The sequence below is a fragment of the Microcaecilia unicolor genome, chromosome 1, assembly GCF_901765095.1.
Source record: "Microcaecilia unicolor chromosome 1, aMicUni1.1, whole genome shotgun sequence".
NCBI lineage: Eukaryota > Metazoa > Chordata > Amphibia > Gymnophiona > Siphonopidae > Microcaecilia > Microcaecilia unicolor.
In genome coordinates this window covers 115,298,974-115,312,382 of record NC_044031.1, presented here as the reverse complement: position 1 = coordinate 115,312,382, position 13,409 = coordinate 115,298,974, and the positions used below count along the sequence as shown (strand labels likewise).

General features: G+C 44.0%; 1 protein-coding gene across 1 annotated transcript in view; it reads left to right on the top strand.

The window, feature by feature from the left end:
* Nucleotides 1-13,409, top strand: part of MALRD1 (MAM and LDL receptor class A domain containing 1) — a 787,803-nt gene that overhangs the window by 733,721 nt on the left and 40,673 nt on the right.

The following is a 13,409-nucleotide window of genomic DNA, read 5'->3' as shown; positions in this document are numbered from 1 at the left end:
AAATATCAAGCCCATCAGACAAAGAAAATTACTTTCTGATCTCCCCTTTCCCTGTTTATATAGATAGTATAAACCACTGTGTTATGCCGTTAGACATTAACTAGAAGCATTAGAATGTGAATCAAATAGGGGTCCTTTTACAAAGGGGTGCTGAAAAGTGGCTTGCGGTAGCGTAGGCACAGGTTTTGGACGCGCGCAGAATCATTTTTCAGCGTGCCTGTAAAAAGACACCCCCCCCCCCCCGAAAATGGACACATGGCAAAATCAAAATTGCCACGCGTCCATTTTGGGTTTCTGACCTTACCACCTTCCAAAGACCTAGCGGTAAAGAATTTGGATGGTAAGGACCAACGCACATCAGATGCCACTTGGCGTGCATCTGCTATGCGTGTCCCAAAATAAAATTTTTTTCAGATGCGCGTAGCGGACATGCGCCAAAAATGAAATTACCACAAGAGCTACACGGTAGTCGGGCGGTAAGTGCATTTTGGCGCGCGTTGGGTGCAAATTGGCGCCTAAGCTGCTTAGGAGTGGAGGAGTGGCCTAGTGGTTAGAGCACCGGTCTTGCAATCCAGAGGTGGCCACTTCAAATCCCACTGCTCCTCCTTTGCCTCAGGCACAAACTTAGATTGTGAGCCCTCCAAGGGCAGAGAAATATCCAAAGTACCTGAATGTAACTCAACTTGAGCTACTACTGAAAAAGGTGTGAGCAAAATCTAAATAAATAAATAAATAGTACAAGGGACCCATGAAGGGGCATTTTCAACCTGGGACGCCCATCTCTAAGGGCAGCGCCGTGAAGGGGTGGGGCCAACCATATTATCGAATGAGATGGGCATCCATCTTTCATTTCGAGAATATGGTTGGGGGTGCCCAAATCTCAACATTTAGGTCAACAAAGAAGGTCGACCTAAATGCAGAGATCGCCGGATTTAGTGATGGGCGCCCTCGGTTTTCGCTGATAATGAAAACCAATGGCACCCATCTCAAAAACAAATCCAAGGCATTTGGTCATGGGAGGGGCCAGGATTCGTAGTGCACTGGTCCCCCTCACATGCAAGGGCACCAACTGGGCACCCTAGGGGGCACTACAGTGGACTTCGCAAATTGGCCTCAGGTGCATAGCTCCCTTACCTTGGGTGCAGGCCCCCCAAAACCCACTACCCACAACTATACACCACTACCATAGCCCTAAGGGGTGAAGGGGGCACCTACATGTGGGTACAGTGGGTTTCGGGTGGGTTTTGAAGGGCTCCCAGTTTCCACCACAAGTGTCACAGGTAGGGGGGGATGGGTCTGGGTCTGGCTGCCTGAAGTCCACTGCACCCACTAAAAGTGCTCCAGGGACCTGTATACTGTTGCGATGGACCTGAGTATGACATTTGAGGCTGGCAAAAAAAGTTTTTAAAGTTGTTTTTCTGAGGGTGGGAGGGGGTTAGTGACCACTGGGGGAGTCAGGGGAGGTGATCCCCGATTCCCTCCGGTGGTCATCTGGTCAGTTCGGGCACTGTTTTCGGACTTGGACTTGAAAAAAAAGGGACCAAATAACGTGGACCAAATTCTCGTCAGGGACGCCCTTCTTTTTTCCATTATTTGCCGAGGGCACCCATCTCTTAAGCATGCCCTGGCAGGCCCCTATCCTGCCTTCGCTACCCTTCCGACAAGCCTCCTTGAAATTTGGCCGGCTCCATGACGGACTGCAGTTGAGGCCGGCCAAAATCAGCTTTCGATTATGCTGATTTTGCCGGCCTTGAGAGATGGCTGGCCATCTCTCAATTTGTGTCGGAAGATGGCCGGCCTTCTCTTTCAAATATAAGCTGGACAGTCATTTAGGAAAAGATGAAGAAATGAAAATCTATGATTGAGATGCTCCAAATCTGCAAATGGAAGTACAAAAGAAAACCAGAAAGAAACTGCAATAAACTGATTTTTCTAGGTTAGAAAATGCAGCATTTTGTGCAGATAAGCAAGCTGAGCTGAGTGAGAAGCTAAAAGAACTGAGAAAAGTAAAAAAAAAAAAAAAAATCTTGTCTACCAATGAAAACAGACAGGAGAACCTTATCTGAGATCATTCAAGATATGAACAAATCACTGAAGACCATTCCAAATCAACCAATTGTGACACAATCTAATGTACTGTGCTGCTTATATTGTCACTAAGGAACTTGGCTATGAAATTAAACAATGAAAGCAAGTTAAGAAAGGCAGACCCTAAATGGAAAACTCACGTCAAATTGAAAGTCAGAGTACTTTGGGTAGATCTAAGCAATTTGAAAAACTTCATCCAAGGAAACTAAAAAAAAAAAAAAAGAGAAACTGAAACTAGCCCTGAAAAAAAATGATACAATATTGGAACCAAGAGGATTATGAAGTTCTGGAAGAATGGGGACGACCTATGTACAACAACATTAGACAAAATCGCCCCAATCCAAACCAGAATATCACACAGGAAAAAAGCAAACCCATGGTTCACCAAAGAGCTGAAAAAACTTAAAACGCAAGTCAGAAAACTAGAACGAGCTTGGAACAAAAAGAAAGATGAACAAACACTAAACGATTGGAAACTACTTCGGAGAAAATATAAATACACCATAAAACAGACAAAAGACTACATTACAAAACAATAATAGGACCCAACTACAAAGACACACACAAACTTTTTAACCTCGTGAACAAATTGCTAGATACCCCACCAGTTACAAACAATGGCAAAGATATGCCAGATGTCGACAACCTTGCGAAGTACTTCAAGGAGAAAATTATACTACTACGACACAAAATACCCGCTAGTCCTATAGAATATGCCACTCTTCTGGACTGTCTAGATCCAGAAGAAGGAACACACCCAGCAGACAGAACCTGGACCGAATTCGAACTACTATCAGAAGACCTCATCTCTAAGACTCTCAAAAGATATGCCAAATCCAATTGCAAACTAGACACATGCCCAAATAGCCTCATGAAATCTTCTCCTCAACAATTCATAATAGACCTAACGAACCATATAAACTACATGCTACAAAACGGACTCTTCCCAAAAGAAAAAGGAAAAATCTTACTCACCCCAATTCCTAAAGATACAAAGAAAAACACAAGCGAAATAACCAACTACAGGCCAGTAGCATCCATACCACTAATAACCAAGATAACCGAAGGAATGGTAACCAAACAACTCACAAACTATCTAAACAAACATTCAATACTGCACGATGCCCAATCAGGATTCCGGTCGAACCATAGCACTGAAACAGTATTAGTCACCCTTATGACTAAATTTAAACAAATAATAGCAACTGGCAACAATATACTCCTCCTACAATTTGACATGTCAAGCGCATTTGACATGGTCGACCACGGAATCCTACTACACATACTGGAATACTTTGGCATTGGAGGAAATGTCCTGAACTGGTTCAAGGGGTTCCTAACCTTGCGTTCGTATCAAGTCACATCAAATTCAACCACGTCCAAGGCATGGACACCTGAATGTGGAGTTCCACAAGGATCACCTCTCTCACCAACTATCTTCAACCTAATGATGATCCCTCTAGCAAAACTCCTATCAAACCATAACCTTAACCCATATATATATACGCCGATGATGTGACGATATACATCCCTTTCAAACAAGACATCAAAGAAATCTTCAACGAAATCAATCAAAGTCTATACATCATGAACACGTGGGCAGATGCATTTCGTCTGAAACTAAATGCAGAAAAAACTAAATGCCTGATACTCACCTCCCCATACAATACAAATGAATTCAACGCGATAAACACACCAAACCTAAACCTTCCAATCTCAGAAACGCTAAAAATTCTTGGAGTCACTATCGACCGCCACCTAACACTCAAAACTCACACAAATAACACAACTAAGAAAATGTTCCACTGCATGTGGAAATTGAAAAGGATAAAACCATTCTTCCCAAGATTCGTCTTCCGCAACCTAGTGCAATCCCTCGTCCTAAGCCATCTGGATTACTGCAACTCACTATACGCAGGCTGCAAATAGCAAATACTGAGGAAACTTCAAACAGCCCAGAACACAGCAGCCAAACTCATCTTCGGAAAACCAAAATATGAAAGGGCAACACCACTACTAAAGAAACTACACTGGCTTCCACTTAAGGAAAGCGTCACTTTCAAGGTATGCACATTAGTCCACAAGATCATTCATGGTGAAGCCCCTGCCTATATGTCCGGTTGATAGACCTACCAACCAGAAATGCTAAAAGATCATCCAGAACATACCTCAACCTCCACTTCCCTAATTGCAAGGGCGTGAAATACAAGACGCTACACGCGTCAACCTTTTCTCATACGAGCACGCAGCTTTGGAATACACTGCCGCGCAACTTAAGAACGATTTACGAACAAGCCTCCTTCCGCAAATTACTGAAGACCCATCTGTTTGAAACAATTTATGGCAAGAGCCAAAACACATAGAGTCCACACTCACTGATCATCAATGCATCATACATCCACTTCTAACCCTCATCCCCCGTAATTCCACATCACTCATACATTTACTCACAGGAATATGTACACCATATGTCTCTGTGTCTTAATACTGCCCTTTAAGCTTCCCATTGTCTCTTTCCAACGTTTCAATGTTGATGTCCCATTGTTATATTCTTAATGATACTTCGATGGTATCACATAACTTGTACAATGTAACCCATAACCAAGTTGTAACAAATGTATTTCCATTATTCATATCTTATTGTAAGCCACACTGAGCCCGCAAAGAGGTGGGAAAATGTGGGATACAAATGCAATAAATAAATAAATAAATAAACGTAGACAAAGGATTGATGCATTATCAGAAAATTATTAGACACAATGATGCTTGGGTGATACAGTACAAATAAAGCTCACAATTCAGAAGAAATCAGCACCTGTTCTACACGGATATTAACTGTAGATACCATTAGAATGAAGAAAAGGTTTCTAAATCTAACCATGAGGAAAAGTTACATTTCTGGAGAGGACTTTGGTATTGCCCCATGGAACAGACAAAGAGGCTGCAATGAATTTGTACTATAGTGCATAAACTAAAAGGAAAAACATTGGAGCATTCAACTACAGCAAAGTTCAGAATGATTCAGAAACAAAAAAAATCAAGCACTGGAGTGCACCTGGAAGTGATGACTTGTATGGATTCTGGCTCAAATACTTTATTAGCCTACATGCATGATTAGCTGATCAATTAATTCTGCTCTACAGAATGGAATAAGTGATTGGATGACAACTGGTATAATCTTTTTAATAATGACAGACAAGGAAAAAGGAACCATACCTGAAAACTCCAGACCAATAACTTGCTTGCTTACCATGTTCAAATTAATAGAAAATCTGATATATATTTATTTGAAAGAAACTTCCCTACACCCAGCTGAGCAAATTGTAAAACTAGATGAGGAACCAAATTCAAAAGAAAGAAAAGTAAATCTATCTATGACCTGGATTGATTACAGAAAAGCATTTGACTCCCGTCTACACAGCTGGATCATGAAAAGTACAGAAAATGTTGACATCGGTGAAAATATTTTGAGGATTTATGGAAACAACAATGACATCTTGGAAAACAAATCTAATGCTTAATGACAACTAAAAAGAGAGCTGCCAAAACGGTACATTAGTTAAGAAACTAATGAGGTATTATCTAGAGAAAAGCAGGGACAATGAAATATATGATGTAAATATTCAAATGTATAGAAGGCTTCGATAATGAAACTAAAGGGAGGCTCAAATGCATGGTTGCAACTTCTGAAAAACATATTTATCGAACATCTGACAGATGTTTACTGACAAACCTTTTCTATAATATAAAACAAATAGAAAATAAAACCAAAAGTTGCACAAAAAACTGATCTTATTTAATGTGAAATTGTTACTTGATATCTGAGGGTGAGGGTGTGCTGTTGGAGCAGAGTTTATTGTAGATCACAGAGGAGATGGTGAGTTACTAAAAAGGATCCTGGAGCTACGCTCTTAAAAGTGGATCTTTAGAAAAAGCATGAAAATAACCTACTGAACTGAAAGCAAAATGAGTTACATAGGTAGGAGAGAGCATGGGCTTGGGCTGGGTTGAGAAATGAAATGTGGAGACAGAAGCAGAGGTTTTGACAAGGAGAACTTGAAATTTGATGTTAATGCATATATTAGGGCTTTTTTTTACTACACTGTGTTAAGCAGCTAACGTGAGTTTTACTGAGCATTAGATGGTAGTGCAGACCTGTGTTAATGTCTACTATGTGTTAAAACCAGCAGTGTGGGTCAAACCCGTGCTAGCTGCTTAATGTGGGTTGTGTGACGGGTAGATTGGAGGCATGGCTGGCACTAACAGCTAATGTACAGATCAGTACTGCATTCTAGCTGTGACAACTACTGATATTCCGGCTGCACTTACCACCACTTCAAGAGGAGGCAGTAAGTTCAGCCACACTACCAGCAATCTGAGAGTGTGGCTACAATGAGGTCACTGTGACAACTAATTGTCCCTCCTGATTCCCTATGATCTGATCCCCCAATCCATCTCATCTTCCAGATCCCCCTACTCTCATGTCAGTTTCCCAACCCCCCGCCCCCTGATGTCATCTTGCAGATCCCCCCCAAGCCAATCACCCAATAAGCCCTTCATCTGATTTTCACCTGTCCACATCTTCAAAACCCAACCCGACTCCCCTTGCCGGACTTACTTGATGGTCATCTCTGGTGGTCTAGCGGGAGAGGCAGAAGCAATCTCCCTCTGCTCTCACCCCCGCTTTTTTCCTGTTCAAAATTGTGTCTAATGACCCCCTAGAGGTAATTTGGCAGTGCTGCTGCTGGAGGTTGGCCCACAATATAAGGCTAAATTGCCCACAGACATGTCTATTTTGCATTGTTTTTATAGGGCACCTGTATATTTATAGGTGGTTGTTAATACTATTCAAAAGAAATGTAAGAAAATACTTTTTCAATAAAAAGGTTGTAAACACCCATGTGTTAATGTGAGCGAGGGTGAGTAGTGGTAAGACAAGTCACACGCACTCAGCAAGTAATAGTGAAAACAAATAACTTTTATTCAAGGTGTCTGGTAGGGGCTCCTGTTCACTTTACATGAAAGCGAGAATCAATACTCAAAACTAGGTCTGTAAATATAACAGTGTCCTCGAGTGGCCAGCTCCTACTGGGCCTCAGCATACTACTACTACTACTACTACTACTACTTAACATTTCTAGAGCGCTACTAGGGTTACGCAGCACTGTACAAATTAACAAAGAAGGACGGTCCCTGCTCAAAGGAGCATACAATCTAAAGGACGAAATGTCAAGTTGAGGTAGTCTAGATTTCCTGAGTAGAGGTGTAGTGGTTAGGTGCCGAAGGCGACATTGAAGAGGTGGGCTTTGAGCAATGATGTGAAGATGGGCAGGGAGGGGGCCTGGCATATGGGCTCAGGGAGTTTGTTCCAAGCATGGGGTGAGGTGAGGCAGAAAGGGCGGAGCCTGGAGTTGGCGGTGGTGGAGAAGGGTACTAAAAGGAGGGATTTGTCTTGAGAGCAGAGGTTACGGGTAAGGACGTAAGGGGAGATGAGGGTAGAGAGGTAAGGAGGGGCTGCAGATTGAGTGCATTTGTAGGTTAGTAGGAGAAGTTTGAACTGTATGCGGTATCTGATTGGAAGCCAGTGAAGTGACTTGAGGAGAGGGGTGATATGAGTATATCGGTCAAGGCGGAAGATAAGACGTGCAGCAGAGTTCTGAACGGACTGAAGGGGGGATAGATGGCTAAGTGGGAGGCCAGTGAGGAGTAGGTTGCAGTAGTCAAGGCGAGAGGTAATGAGAGAGTGGATGAGAGTTCGGGTGGTGTGCTCAGAGAGGAAGGGGCGAATTTTGCTAATGTTATAGAGGAAGAAGCGACAGGACTTAGCTATCTGCTGGATATGCGCAGAGAAGGAGAGGGAGGAGTCGAAGATGACACCGAGGTTGCGGGCAGATGAGACGGGGACGATGAGGGTGTTATCAACTGAGATAGAGAGTGAAGGGAGAGGAGAAGTGGGCTTGGGTGGGAAGACAATAAGTTCGGTTTTGGCCGTGTTCAGTTTCAGGTGGCGGTTGGACATCCAGACAGCAATGTCGGATAAGCAGGCCGATACTTTGGCCTGGGTTTCCGCAGTGATGTCTGGTGTGGAGAGATAAAGCTGGGTGTCATCAGCATAAAGATGATAGTGGAAACCATGAGATGAGATCTGGGAGCCCAGAGAAGAGGTGTAGATTGAAAAAAGAAGGGGTCCAAGGATAGATCCCTGAGGAACTCCAACAGAGAGCGGGATAGGAGTGGAGGACGAACCATGAGAGTGTACTCTGAAGTTACGATGGGAGAGATAAGAGGAGAACCAGGAGAGGACAGAGCCTTGGAACCCAAATGAGGACAGTGTGTCAAGATGTAGGTTGTGATTGACAGTGTCAAAAGCGGCGGATAGGTCAAGGAGGATGAGGATGGAGTAGTGACCTTTGGATTTGGCGAGGAACAGGTCATTACAGACTTTAGATAGTGCCGTTTCTGTCGAGTGTAGGGGGCGAAAGCCGGATTGAAGCGGATCAAGGATGGCATGAGAGGAGAGAAAATCAAGGCAGCGGCTGTGAACGGCGCGTTCATGTATCTTGGAGAGGAAGGGTAGGAGGGAAATGGGGCGGTAGTTGAAGGGACAGGTAGGGTCAAGTGATGGTTTTTTGAGGAGTGGTGTGACCACAGCATGCTTGAAGGTGTCCGGGACAGTTGCAGTGAGAGATTGAGGATATGACAGATGGGGGGGTGATAGTAGGAGAGATGGTGTTAAGTAAGTTGGTGGGGATGGGGTCTGAGGAACAGGTGGTGGATTTCGAGGCGGAGAGGAGATGGCGGTTTCCTCTTCGGTTGATCTTCTGGACCTTGTAGCGGAAGTAGTCGGCCACAGATTGGGGAGAGAGTGAGGGGGGGGTGGGAGCGGAGGGCACTTTGAGGAGGGAGTTGAGGGTGGCGAAGAGAGGACGAGGGTTAGAGCTGAAGGAATTAGTCAATTGGGTGTAATAGTCCTGTTTGGCAAGGAATAGGGAAGACTGGAAGGAGGATAGCATGAATTTATAGTGAATGAAATCAGTATGGGTGCGAGATTTCCTCCAGAGGCATTCAGCCGAATGGGCGCGGGAGCGAAGGTATCGATTTCTTACCGGTTTCTAGCCTGGTCCCTGCATCCAGAGATACAAGCACAGTCTCTAGCAGGCACACAAAACTCAAACTCTTCAAGGTTCAAAGCTGAAAGCTCAACTTGGCCTACCTGAATGTAGTGGTTGCAGTTTCTCAGCTTCAGGGTGGAGGCATCTGCAGTGGGCATTGCTGCTTCCCCTGGACCCCGTTAACCTAGCTCTGGCCTGGCCTTTTATATTTCCTGAGCCATACCGTCCTGTGTCATTTCCCCCTTGGGAAGAGTCATGGAGTTTTAAGGTGACTCTGGCACTGTGAGGCAGTGTTCTTAAGGGGAAGTGGCAGCAGCCTATAGAGTCCCTCACAACCTAGAATAAAGATCCAGCAGAGGTGGGAAGGGCCTTAACAGTGGCCAAATTCCATCATGTATAAGACAGATACAAAGGGAACCATATTTTCAGGGAAAGGATATATATATATAGTGGAGGGGCATAATTGAACGGCGCCGGCCGTTTATTTGGCCGGCGCCGTAAAGAGCAGTCCCGTACCGTATTATTGAAAAAGATGGCCGGCCATCTTTCGTTTCCATAATACGGTTGGGGCTGGACAAATGTCAGAGATGGCCGGGTTTGAGATAGCCGGCATCGGTTTTCGCCGATAATGGAAACTAATGCCGGCGATCTCAAACCAGGCCAAATCCAAGGCATTTGGTCATGGGAGGAGCCAGCATTTGTAGTGCACTGGTCCCCCTGACATGCCAGGACACCAGCTGGGCACCCTAGGGGGCACTGCAATGGACTTCAAAAATAGCTCCCAGGTGCATAGCTCCCTTACCTTGGGTGCTGATCCCCCAAATCCCCCCCAAAACCCACTCCCCACAACTGTACACCACTACCATAGCTCTTAAGGATGAAGGGGGGCACCTACTTGTGGGTACAGTGGGTTTTGGGGGGGGTTGGAGGGCTTAACATTTACCACCACAAGTGTAACAGGTGGGGGAGATGGGCCTGGGTCCACCTGCCTGAAGTGCACTACACCCACTAAATACTTCTCCAGGGACCTGCATACTGCTGTCAGGGAGCTGGATATGACATTTGAGGCTGGCATAGAGGCTGGCAAAAAAATATATATATTTTCTTTCGGGTGGGAGGGGGTTGGTGACCACTGGGGGAGTAAGGGGCGGTCATCCCCGATTCCCTTCAGTGGTCATTTGGTCAGTTGGGGCACCTTTTTGAAGCTTGGTCCTGAAAAAAAAGGGACCAAGTGAAGCCAGCGAAATGCTCGTCAGGGCCGGCTTTCTTTTTTCCATTATCAGGTGAAGTCGGCCATCTCGTGAGCACGCCCCGTCCCGCCCCTGTCCTGCCTTCACTACCCTACGACACAAAGTTTGGCCGGCTCCACGACGGAAAGCAGTTGGCACCGGTCAAAATCGACTTTTGTTTATACCGATTTGGCCGGAAGATGGCCGGCGATCTCCTTCGAAAAGAAGCTGGATAGTAGCATAGTGATGGCAGAAAAAGACCTATAAGGTCCATCCAGTCTGCCCAACAAGATAAACTCATATGTGCTACTTTATATTGTAAAGCTCCCGGCCACTGAGCGATTCAGAAATGCAGCCCTCTGCTGGCCGGAGTCTCACTTGCCAGGCTCCTCGGAGATCCCTGGGCTCCCAAGCCAAGCTACGTATTGCAATTGGCCAGGCAAACTGCTCAACCACAGACAGTTCCAACCAAAACAGTGGTTTCCTTTATGTAGAAGTTTGTTGCACCAGTCTGTTAGCACTTGCTCTGGGATATAACATTTTCAAAAAACAAATAGGAGCAATCCGATGAATGAAGTGCTACACCACTAAGCCACAGAGATTGTCTGGGCGTTATTTATAGTGGGAATGAATATCTGAGGGTGCTCCTTAACAAAATAAAATACTTTATGAAGCAATAGACCACTTGTTGGCAATAGTTTTCCTGGTTTATGTGAGAGAAGTTGTATCTATTTGCCAGAGATTAAAGGATACACATTTTTGTTTTTCTGTTGGTACACTAGTGCAGGCCATTTTTCAGTGCACCTTAGTAAAAGGACTCCTGAGAGTATGTTCTTACCAGCCTTCTCAAGAAAAGAGGGTGCTGGGGCATCAGCCACACACTGAGTAGTAATGTTGTTGAAAAGTGTGTGTGTGTGGGGGGGGGGGGGGGACTCCTAGCCCAGCATGCTTAGAGACAAGGCAAGCCAATAGAAAAAGCTCCATAAGATACATGGAACTGGAACATGTGCTCTGAAAGAGCTATTACAGGAAACTATAAGACTGCAGAAACTTGTAGTCCTAGAACACAGCACTATTTAATATATAGACAATGTAATCTGTCACAGACAGTGCTTAATATACATACATAAACAACAAGCAGCCTGCCTCCATGCACATGGGGGCAGAACATCTTGATTTCTGGTTGATTTGGATTATTAATTTATTTATTTAATTGTAAACTAGATTGTTATTATTTTATAATGTTTTATTTCGTTTAACTGTTTGTTTCATTGTAAACCATTTTAAAACCCTGATTGTATTAAGCAGTATATAAAGTAAATACATCAAATCAAATCAATCTCTCCCTCGATCTTCACCCAACCTCTCCAATCCTCAACCCTCTTACTCCCAATCTTCACCCAATCTTCCCCCAATGCCCCACTCCACTTTCAGAGGTCTATGGCCTGAACCTGGTGGTCCAGTGGGTCACTGTGCAAGAGCAATCCCAAGTCACCAGGCCATTTCCAAAAATGGTACCCCAAGTGGTATTCTCGCACTACTACTGCTAGGGGTTAAGGATTAGGTGTGGTTGCCACAGGCCCTCTAAGCAGCAGCCTCAGCGCATCGAGTCACAGCTTTGAGGCCATTGCTCCCGGGCTGTTGGAATAACACTGAGATACCACAGGTTGGTGACTCCTGTAGTCATCAAGATATGGTAAAAGCTCTCCTTTTACTGCATCTTGATAACTTCCTCCCTTAATTTCACAGTTGATGTGGTTTATTTTAATAGTTTTTATATTTCTTGCCCTATTCTCAAAATTAGTAAATTTGCTCTCAGATTAAGTTTCTACTTCACTGAGCGCAATAAAGAGAATGTAAGGGATCACTGACCATAAGATTATGCAAAAATTATATACTAACGGGTTCATTTTCAAAAGAGAAACATGTCTAAAAAGTGGCATAAAGCAGCATTTGGATGTTTTTCTCGCCAAAACACCCAAATCAATATTTTGGAAGCTCATATTCCAGACATTTTTCTATGCTGTTCATCTGCAGTGTGTCCAAAACTCAAGAGGGAAAGTTAGGGGCATGGTAAGGGTGGGATTTGGGCATACCTAAGACCTGGAAGTTTTTCAGCCATAATGGAACAAAATGAAAATGTCCAGGACTAAAACTAAGATGTTTTGAGCTAAACCTGTTTTAATAACAACTAAGAAACTTCTATAATCAAACAAAAGAGCTCAGGGTGGAAATAAAGCTCAGTTCACTAGACAAAACAATCCCCTCTGTGTGTGTGGGTCTATTATGGTGTGAATGAGATTCCCTAAATTCTAGAGAGAACCTACTCATGGAGGAAAAAGCCTCAACAGACTCCTTACAAGTAGATTTAATGTTCCACTAATTCACGGACTGTTTGCTGTCATCACTGGCTCCAAAAAAACTTCCAGAAAGTATCCCAGAAATATATCCAAATTTTATTAAATCTTTTCCACTTATCTTGTGTAGATGCACAGCGTCTTCACTAAGCCCACGGCCGAATATGGCCAGAGTTTCGTCCACTGCTTCAGGGTCCGAGGTCTATGCAACTCACTTCACTTTCCCAGTTCATCCACTGCAGTGCCCCCCAGGATGCCCCACTGCTCTGCAGGGATGTTTGTGTGGCCAGTCTACTAAGAATACTGGCTCCTCCTACATCCCAATGGCTTGAATTTGTGCGTTTTTCACTTGGACTGTTTTTTTTTTTTTAATGAACCAAAAAGATAATGCAGAAAGCCCAAAAAACATTTAGGAAGTGGCCATTTTTTTTTAAAAATGATGTTTTGCTGTTTTGAAAATCACTGTATTTACTATTCGGATTCTGGATATTTTGAGCAAAAAGCCAAAGTTGGACTTAGACATTATATCAAAAATGCTCCTTCTTGTTTCTGTTGTTCTAGCCTTCTGTTAAACAAGACATGCTTACATTTCTCATACCAAGCTTTCTCATGGTTTTGTTTTT